This window comes from Schistocerca americana, chromosome X, assembly GCF_021461395.2.
Source record: "Schistocerca americana isolate TAMUIC-IGC-003095 chromosome X, iqSchAmer2.1, whole genome shotgun sequence".
Taxonomy (NCBI): domain Eukaryota; kingdom Metazoa; phylum Arthropoda; class Insecta; order Orthoptera; family Acrididae; genus Schistocerca; species Schistocerca americana.
Window position 1 is genome coordinate 534,884,059 of NC_060130.1, and position 11,092 is coordinate 534,895,150.

Below are 11,092 nucleotides of genomic sequence, written 5' to 3' on the forward strand. Positions count from 1 at the left end.
ACTAAAGTTAGTACCAGAAATACTTTGAATCATATCACCATTTTGGAATAATATGGACAATTAGCTCCAAAGTGCTACTGGTACTTAAACTATTGTCATTCTGCCATTGAGATAAAATGTAATGGGGAATTTCTAGCCCCTCTTTTATTGAGGAGTCAGCTGATACTAATAATTTAGTGGCTAAGGGAGAAATGATATGATTGACTGGAGTACCAGCTTACAGAGCCTGTATAGAGAAGTGCAACTGTACATGAGTTGGTACAAACGTTGTCACCTTGAGCCTTGCAAGCAAATATTTTTCCTGAGCCTATTACAGAGTGCTTCAATATAACCGCACCTTTTGGTTCTCGAAAGTGGTGACATGGTCTTGGTAGCATCAGGGAAACATCACATTCACGCTATACTTCATGTTACATACTAACGTCATGTAAGATATTGGCAGAAGCCTCAGAATTTCATGCATGATGTGATTACATAATGTTTCCCTTAAAAGATGGTACTAATTCACACACAGATATTAACAGTATTTGAAACATGGGAAGAGAATTGGCGTGCATGCCCACATACGGCAAAATTTTTTGGTGTGTGTGTGTGTGTGTGTGTGTGTGTGTGTGTGTGTGTGTGTGTCTATATATATATATATATATATATATATATATATATATATATATATATATATATATATAAAAGTAGTTTGAGTAATACTGTTGATGTGATATGTTGGAGGTAAAATATGGGTATATTTGGTTTATGTGATTTTCCGAACACTCATACGTGGCGAAAAGTCTTTCAAACCCAACAACTGTCTTCTGTATTAGAAACAGGAAGTTATTACTAAAATTTGTTCTACAGGAGGTCTGTCAATGTTGACTGACACAGAAGCTTTGTCAAGTGGCTTGTTTTAAATTAAACAAAATTATATTTTCATTTATTTAAAATTTAAAAAATTACAAAGTTTATTAATTATGCAAAACATATTAAAAAAACTCAATATATAAACTCCATTTGCAGACTGTGGGCCTCATCAGTATTGACCAACCGCCACGCCATTCTCCAAATGGTGTCACTGGATATGGTATGGAGGGGCATAAGTTCAGCACACCACTCTTGTGGGGCTGTTGTCAGTTTTTGTGACGTCGAGCCGCTGGTCCTCATTTGCTATCAGGACGCTGAGTGCACCCTGTCACAGTCCTCCCACCAAGGGAAAATCCTTGGCAGTACTAGGAATGGAACTTGGATTCCCTGAATGGCAGTCAGCTGTGCTGGCCACTCACCTGTGGAGGCAGATGGAGTTTGTTTGTATACAAACAAACAAAATATAAATTCATGTGGAAATTCCCTCCCCCCCCTAATGCTGAAGATGTGCTAAAGGCTGTGTAACATTTGCTTACAAAGCTGAAGTCTGCAAACCCTTGACAGAAGGTGAATTTTCATAAAAATGAGGGCTATCTAATTCTTATACATATGTAGTGGTTTATACTAAAATTGAAACAACATTAATTTCAATGTTTGTGTGGCAGCCCATTTTGTAGAACCTTTCTATAAAGTACAAACGATCCTGTCGCCAGCCTTTGAAAATGCCATCTCAGCTGTGATGAAAGTCTGTGTGTCAGTAATGTTATCTTGTCAAAGCATACTGCCATATGCATATGCTTGAGATTTTCTGACATCAGTGAAAGATGTTTGGTAATTGATGGCTGCAGGTATTGACACACAGACAGAATATTTCTGCTCAATCAAAATTTTCAGCACAGAACAAATGCACTTCAATTTGCTTGGCACCATGAGAGCATTATGATGTATCCATTTTGTTTGATGAATCTGTTGTGTTAATTTCAGTCTCTGACTCTGATGATGATACCTTTTCTGACTGCACTGCAGTGAGATTTTTAAATTTAGGCAAGAGCTTTTGCAAATTTGAATCCAAATGTTTGGGTTGTTTAACCTTTGGTCCAAGGACTCGGAGCAAGTCAGCGTTGCTGTTTGTCTTAAAATCTTACTTCAGAATGGTTAAAAGGTATAGCTTTCAAGCTGATGGTGAAGTTCAATTTTGAAAAGTATGCATTTGACAGGAGGAAACAATTTCGCACACCATCCTGCTATGTAAACTTTTGCAAAGGCTTTGCCTGACATTTCTCTTTTCAAACCCTATGAATATTGCCAAAAAATGCTTCACTTTTGTAGAATTTTCTGCTTTCACAACATTCAGTGTGGCTTGTGATCCAGAGAGTGGATTTCTGATACAACCACAGACAGGTCCAGAACAAATTTGAAGGTTTCTCCGTGTAGAATTCCTCTCACGTTCTGCTCATCTCAAATGACAGGTGGCATTTACTGACTTTAATGAATCATCTTTAATTTTCTCTTTGTGTCATCTTGTCCTGTATTTTGGATGGCAGCTTCTACCAGTAAACTTCCTGTATGAGCCGTATAAAAAAAATATTTAATTTTGCTAATGCATTGTGCACATTTTTTGGAATATTTCATTGGTTCTACACTGACAGAACATGGTAGTTCAGATAATGTGTAGCAAGTGAATCAACTCAAATACACCAAGTGATACCAAATTGATAGTCCACCAATGAAATTATCAGTTGCATCCAAAATGCTTGGTGTGGTAATCAAATTTGAAGAAGAATCTGGAGGAATTCAGAAGTGTTTCTCATTTTTCAATAGCTGTTTAAGTTCATGCTTAATAATTCAGACTTCTGGACCATCAGACTGTTTACCAAAATTCTTATTAGTAATTTGTTGAGTAATACAGCCTTTTTCCTGAGATAGCTAGAAGCAGCTATACTGACAGTTGACAAAGGCATGCCATCCTTGCAAGTGGAAGAAAAACACCCCTTATGTGAAGCTGCAACTCCACACAGTGATGCTGAAGAAGCGGGCAGATAAGTATAGTGCAGTCATCTTCTAAGTATTCTGCCGATAAAATGGCCTTTGGTTCAGCTTCTCAACAATGTTTTCTATGTGATTATTTCAATTTAAGTTGTTTGTCACTGTAATCTCTAGGTATCTAGTTGAATGTAAAAACCTTTAAATTCATATTATATATATTGTAATCAAAATTTAATTGAATTTTTTATTAATCATGTTGTGGACTCTCACACTTTTTATTGTTTGGGATCAGTTGCACCTTTCGCATCATGCAGATACTTCGTCAATCATTTTCAATACTATGATGACTTTACTGGGCAGTAAATGGCAATATCTGCAAACAGTCTTAAGAGGGCTACTCAGATTGTCTCCTAAAATGTTTATAGAGATTAAGAACAACAAAAGGCCTATAACACTTCATTGAGGAACACATGATATATCTTCCATTTTACTAGACAACTCTGTCATTTATTACAAACTGTGACGTTTCTGACAGGAAATCATAAATTCAGTTTTACTGAGACAATGCTCAACAGGCACACAATTTTATTAGAATCCTCCTGTGAGGAAGGAGAAAGATGGAAATATTGAATCAACTTGAGATCCCTTGTCAAGAGCACTTTTTGTGAATAAAGAGCCAGTTGAATTTCACAAGAATATTTTCTGAATCTGTTCTGGTTGTGTGTCAATAGATTGTTTTCTTCAAGGTATTCAATAATGTTGGAAGACAGTACGCGTTCCAAAATCTGATTAGAAACTGACATCAGTCATGGGTCTATAATTCGTCAGATTACTTTCGTTTACTTTTATATATTGGTGTTACCTGTGCATTTTTGCAGTTTGTAGATAGGGGAGTTGTTGTACATGATTATTGAAAAAAATGGAGCTATTTCACTAGCATATTCCAATGGGAACCCAGATAGTATACGCTCTGGACAGGAATACTTGCTTTATTGATTGATTTGAGTTGCTTCATTAAATGAGGCTATCAACTTTGGAATTGTTGCTGCTGGCAGCTGTTCTCAATTTGAATTCTTGCATATTTACTGCATCATCTTTGATGGTATTTTAGAAAACAATGATTAGTTTTTTTTTTAATAGTGCTGTCATTTGAAACATTGCCATTGCTATCTCTCAGTGTACCAGAATATGACCAGAATCTCTTCGTAATGTTTTCCAGGCTCTGAGACAGAATTTTGTTGTGAGAACTATTAAAAGTATCTAGCACTGAAGTTCACACTTTGAGAAGTTTTGAGAAACTGAAATGGAGACTGCATTTTAATAAGGAATCATGCACATTTTTGTTGGCTTTTTTAATTAAACAGATGTTTCTTGCAATGAATTTTGGTGAATTGAAGGTCCCGTCCTGTTGCTGAACCTTGCCAAAGCATGGTTCCTCTTCCTCCCCAGTCATCTCGCTACAAAAATCTTGTAGCGACTAATTTCTACATCCATGATTTGCTCAGGATTGTTTGTCACTAACAGGTTTAGTATGTTACCCAAACATTTACACTTTGTACATGCTCCTGTAATAATTACTCAAAATAATCATCAGAGGAAGTACTCAATACAGTTTTGGACAATAGTGTATGCTCACCATAATGTTTAAATACATGTTTCTGCCAGCATATGAAGAAGGGCCAATTGAGGACAGCACCAACTGCAAACCCCCCCCCAGTGGGCTCGCCACTCTTTGGCAGGTACGTGCTTGGCTACCACGGGGCCCCAGCCTTTGCAGCACTTTTACCCTTCCATGCTGTAGGTCTGTCTTCTTCCTGTTCTTTTTCCCTTCCCTTGGGGAACATGTCTGGGGTATTATTGGGAATGTTCTCCATTCTGTCACCGACCTGCGAACAGTCTCAACTTTCTTTTTGGCTCCCTTTTCCCTTTCTTTGTTTCCCTTCTCCTCTCGTTCCTCTACTTCGGTGTTTGAGGGTCTTCTTTTTTCTTCTTCCTCCCTGTGCACTCCTGAAGGCCAGCCCACATGTCTGACACATAAAAAGTGACTGGGTAAAATATAATTCCCAGCCCCGGATCGACAGGCAGTCCACACGTACCCCCTGGTATGGGCCAGGCCCAGCGAGGGGTGATTGCCTGTTCTGTAACCTTCCCAAATTGCGAATTGGTCCCTCCGTTGGGTGTTCGGGAGGTGTGACCTGAGGTGTGAACAATTGCCTAAGGTGGGTGCACCCCCTTGTGAAGGGGGTCCGCAGTTGGAAGGAGCGCGCCATCAGAGATGCTGGCAATCGTGGGGGATTTCCTTGCGATGAGTCAATCATTCTCTCCATTGACATCAATGAAACCTAAATGTAATGAGGCTACTGATTCAAAGACCCTTCCCGCTGCACCGAGGTTCCTTATGGTATCGCGTACTGAAGACGTTCAGTCCTTCACCACAGTCAGTCAGTTTATTACTCAGAAGGGTGTTGATGCCATTGCTGGCCCTGTGATATCCTGCTCTCATTTATGGAATGGCACTTTGGTTTTGGAGACCACTTCTGATTCTCAAGCACAACTGTTTGCTGCCTTGCTTATCCACGGTTACCCTGTTCGTGTCGAGGCCCATAGATCATTGAATTCTTCGCGTGGTGTAATTTACACCAGACTGTTCAACGGTCTTTCTCACCTTTGATAGAGTGATGCTTCTCTTCAAGATCAAAGCAGGCTATAAAATCACCACAGTCTGGCCATACATTCCAAACCCGATGCACTGCTACCAGTGTAATCATTTCAACCACACTTGAACATCTTGTCGACATCCAGCCAAATGTGTAACCTGTGGCAGGGATGCACACGAAGGCGAATATCCGTCTCCTTCTCCCCATTGTATAAACTGCAATGGCGACCATGCTACCTCCTCCCATGATTGTTCCACGTATCTAGATGAGTAGGCTGTTCAATAGATTTGGGTAAAGGAAAAATTTCCTAACCCAATAGCTCACAAGTTACTGGCTAGTTGCAAACCATGTGTTCTCCCGGCTGGTACCTACAGTTCTGTTCTTGTTATCCCTCACTCCATGAAGGACATGGCCACGCAAACATGCGACCTCAAATTTGGCTCTGAGGTTGTGAAGTCACCCAGTGTCAAGGTAGCATCACTGTCCCCCCCCATCCTGCTGTGCAACAATCCGTCAAACTCTCGCCTAAAGGGGCGAAACAACCCACTACACAACTGGCAGGCAGGAAAGGACAGAAGGAGTACTCCCGAGAAGACTTCCTCCATCCCTCCAGCCAAACAACACCCAAGTCTTCCTCTAACCAGAAGGGCTCGAAGAAGTCCGCTAAAGACAAATGGTCTTCTCCTTCACCAACTCGAAGATCTAGCTGGACGGTGTCTCCACGTGGTTACTTAGCCCAGCCGGCGTCTATCTCACCGGTGTGTACTACCAACCATTTTTCAGCAGGCTGACCACACAAGCACGCCAATGCTTCTGTGGTCCCCATGGAACAGGATCCTCCCACTTCTGTGCCCTGTAGTAGCGACGCTACACCGTATGTCCCTCAGCAGCCTCCAAGTTGACACCCCTACATCTCTTCCTCCTCATGACTGTCCTCCAATGGAATGTTCGCAGTCTTTGGGTCCACAAAGAGGATTTATGGTTTCTTCTAGCATCGCAGCATCTCCTTGTACTCTGCCTTCAGGAAACAAAATTGTGCCCTCAAGACCGCTTTGAGCTTTCATGTTACTTACCGATTCGTTTTCACCTTCACCCCTTATGTCGGCATTCCATCTCATGGGGTTGTCATGCTGCTCATACAGGATGACCTTCATAGTCAACCCATCTCCCTAACTACCCATCTTCAAGCTGTTGCCATTCACCTTTTCCTTCCCCACCTGACTTTCTCCCTCTGTACCATTTATGTACCTCCGTCCTTTGGTGTCACCAGGGCAGACTTCCTTCAGCTTATTGGGAAGCCACCTCTCCCATTTTCGCTACTCTGTGACTTTAATGCACATCATTCCCTTTGGGATTCTCCCAGGACCTGCCAGAGAGGTGCCCTCTTGGATGACCTCCTTAATCAACTCAACCTCTTCTGCCTTAACACTGGAGCACCCACTTTCCTTTCTGACTCCTCACACACCTGTTCCCATTTGGACCTATCTTTCTGCATCGCCCAGCTTGCCCATCATCTTGAGTGATCTGTTCTTTCCGACACCTACTCGAGCGACCATTTCCTGTGTGCTCTCCATCTGCTGATTCCTACCCCATCCACATACACGGCCAAATGGCAGCTTACTAAGGCTGACGGGCAGCTTTACTCCTCCCTGGCAACCTTTGCAGAACAAGATTTCCCCAGTTGCGATGGCCAGGTGGACTATCTCACTGACGTTATCATTACTGCTGCAGAATGTTCCATTCCTCGCACTTCCTCTTTACCACGTTGTGTCCCAGTCCCTTGGTTGACTGAGGCATACCACGGCACAATTCGCACATGGAGATGTGCTCCCCATGTTTTTAACCACCACTCTACGCTAGAAAACTGCATTCATTATAAACAGATGCGTGAAAAGTGTCATCTAGTTCCTCAGGATAGCAAAAGAGCTAGTCGGATTTCATTCACTAGTTCTTTTAACAGTTCTTTACCTTCCTCTGTCATGTGGGCCAACCTCTGATGGCTCTCTGAAACCAAGACATTCCCCCATTTCCAGTCTGACAGTAGGTACTGAAGTCACTGTAGATCCTATTGCTATCTCCACCACCTTTGGCCGCCATTTGGAGGAAGTTTCAAGCTCTTCCCACTATCACCCTGCCTTCATCCATCGGAAATGAGTGGAGGAGGCTCAGGCAATACCCTTCTCTTCTCTGAATCGTGAGTGCTACAGTGCCACCTTCACTATGAGGGAGCTAGATCATGCTCTCAGTTCATCCCAGTCCTCCGCCCCAGGGTCAGATGCTATCCGCATTCAGATGTTGCAGCACCTCTCTCTTGCGAGCCTGCACTTTCTGCTTAACACATACAACCGCATCTGGGCTGAGGGCTCATTTCCTGGACATTGGCGTGAAGCCACCGTCATACCCATACTCAAGCCCGGTAAGGACAAAAGCCTTCCTTCTAGCTACCGGTCCATCTGTTACCAGCTGCATTTGCAAGGTGATGGAATGTATGATTCATGCCCGGCTGGTGTGGTTGCTCGAGTCTTGCAATTTACTCACGAATGCACAGTGTGGATTTAGAGTGTGGCGTTCTGCAGTTGACCATCTCGTTACTTTGTCCACCCATGCCATGAATGGTTTTCAGTGGAAATCCCAGACTGTTGCCATGGTTTTCAATTTGGTGAAGGCTTACGACACCTGCTGGAGAACTGGTAACCTCGGTATTCTTTACATGTGGGGCTTCTGTGGGCGCCTATCCTGTTTTCTTCAGGCATTTTTACAAGACCAAGTTTTCAAGGTGCGTGAAGGTTCTGCCTTGTTGAATACCTTTATTCAGGAAAATGGTGTGCCTCAGGGTTGTGTCCTGAATGTCATCCTCTTTGCTATCGCCATTAACTCTACAATGGCCTGTCTCCCGCCAGGTCTCTCCGGCTCCCTTTTTGTCGACGATTTTGCCATCAGCTGCAGTTCTCCAAAGACAATGTCTCACTGAGCAACATCTGCAGCACTGTCTTGATCGTCTTCACTCCTGGAGCATTGCCAATGGCTTTCACTTTTCCACTGACAAAACCGTCTGTATGAATTTCTGGTGGTGCAAATGGTTCCTCCCACCATCTCTACATCTTGCGCCTGTTGCCTTTCCAGTCATTGACACTATGAAATTCCTGTGGCTCATGCTTGATAGTAGGGTCTCTTGGTCCTCCCATGTCTCTTACCTGGCAGCCTGCTGTATACAGTCCTTCAATCTCCTACGTGTCCTCTATGGTACTTCTTGGGGTGCCGATTGAACCATCTTCCTCCATTTGTGCTGGTCCCTTGTCCATTCAAAACTCGACTATGGGTGCTTTGTTTATGCATCTGCACACCCATACCTTTTACACTGTCTCAACACTATCCATAATCATGGCATCCATTTGGCCACGAGCACCTTTCACACCAGCCCAGTTGAGAGTCTGTATGCCGAAGCTGCTGAATTATCACTGTCCTGCTGCCGTGACTTTCTCCTCAGCAAGTATGGATGCCATTTGTCTGCCATGCATGGCCACCCCTCCTATGCCTCCTTCTTTGATTGTCAGTATGGGGCTTGCCCCTCTTCTCTGTTACCTCCTGGAGTTCACTTTTGCCACTTGCTACAGCGTCTTAACTTCACGCTACCTGCAACTTTCCCAGTGGTTGTGAACCCTTTACCACCTTGGCTTTGTGAAGTGGCCTATGTTAACCTTGGCCTTCATTCGCTTCCTAAGGACACTACTCTGGCCTCAGTCTAACACCTTCAGTTTCACGACCTTCGCATGGAACTTAGTGATGCTACCTTTGTATACACCGATGGCTCTTGGACTGACCATGGGGTCGGGTGTGCCTTCGTCATTGGCAGCTGTGTCTCTCGATATCAGCTTCTGGCACACTGCTCAGTATTTACAGCTGAGCTCTTCACCCTGTATTAGGCCACGGAATACATCCGGCGACACAGTCTTTTCAATTGTGTTCTCTGCTCAGACTCAATCAGTGCCCTTGAAAGTCTATGTGCGCTGTACACTACCCATCCCTTAGTGCAGCAGGTCCAAGAAAACTGTCACTTGCTCACTCTTGGTGGAGCCAGTGTCATGTTTCTGTGGGTTCCTGGTCATGTCGGTCTGCCAGGAAACGAGGCTGCTGACGCTGCTGTCGTACCTCAGCCTGTGAGTACCTATATTCCCTCTGATGATCTTTGCATTGCCGTCTGTCAGGAGGTGATGTCCCTTTGGCATCGCCAATGGTCCTCCCTTCACAGTAATAAGCTTCAGCTTATTAAGCCTGTCCCAGTGCCTTGGATGACCTCCTCTCGGCCCTCCCACCAGGAGGAGATTATTTTAACTTGGCTGCATATTGGGCACTGTCTTTTCAGCCATTGTTATTTGCTCAGTGGCGCTGCCCCATCACCTTGTATGCATTGCGCCCAAATTTCAACTGTGCGCCACTTCCTGCTGGAATCCCCTTTTTTTACCAATTTACATTCCAGTTTGGGTTTGCCATCTATTTTATCAGCCATTTGAGCAAATGACGTGTGGGCTGTTGACCATGTTTTATGTTTTATCCGCTAAAGCAATATGATGAAGGCCATTTAATCTTTAATTTTGGACCTCCGCTTTTGTATGGCATTTTTTAGCCCTTTTTTCACATGCCTTTTTTAGCTGTCTCCTATTCTGCCCATTGGGATTGTGTTCTATAGTTTTGACTTGGGTGCATATGACCCCAGTTGTTTTTTGCACCCTAAATCAAATCAAACAAAAAAACCAACCAACCATCTACAAATGTATTAGTTGCATACCTGTTCAAAATGAGATGTAAATTTCCATACACTTTTAAGAATCTGCAAGCTGTCAGTGTGGGGGATGGTAAAAGGAACCAATAATTTATTTAATTCAGGCTATTGAGTGTAACATGTATGCCTACTAACTCGTAGCAGCTACCTACATCAGTCTCACCACAAGATCAACTACTTTTAACTGCAACAAAAATACCACTACCAATTGAATTTAGTCTGTCTCTCTTAGACCATTGGCAGTGGTGGTTCATCCCCATCAAAATATTCGCGTCTGAGAGAACGTTACAGTGCATGAAGCTTTTAAATTTAAAATCTCCCATTTGCCTGCCTATCTGGAGGATAATTATTGCTTCCCATCTACATCTACAGTCATGTCAGAAACTGGCAGTCAGCTTCATGAGCTCAGATCAACACATGTGCAAAATCCTGTGTGAATTGACATAGTGAGCCAGGAAGTAACTCGTATTTCCAACACAACATGGAATTTTAAACCCAGAACTGTGCAAGTTATGCATGAAAAGTCAGTCACTTGTAGAATTCCTGGAGAAAACTGAGCATACATCTTGACAAACCACTAGAATTACTCAAGCTGCAGGGCACTGTATGACATTAAGGCACCCAGAATTTCAGTTTTGCTTGTCTGTATTTAATCATAATGTGGCACACATTGCTATATTTTACAGTCGATTATGAAAAATGAGTAGTTGACCCATTGACTGTACAACAAGGGGTCAAACATTTCGAAACTGATTCCAAGGTAGCATCATTGACAGGATTTCCACATCCAGAAAGCTGCTGCATCCTCCGAAGT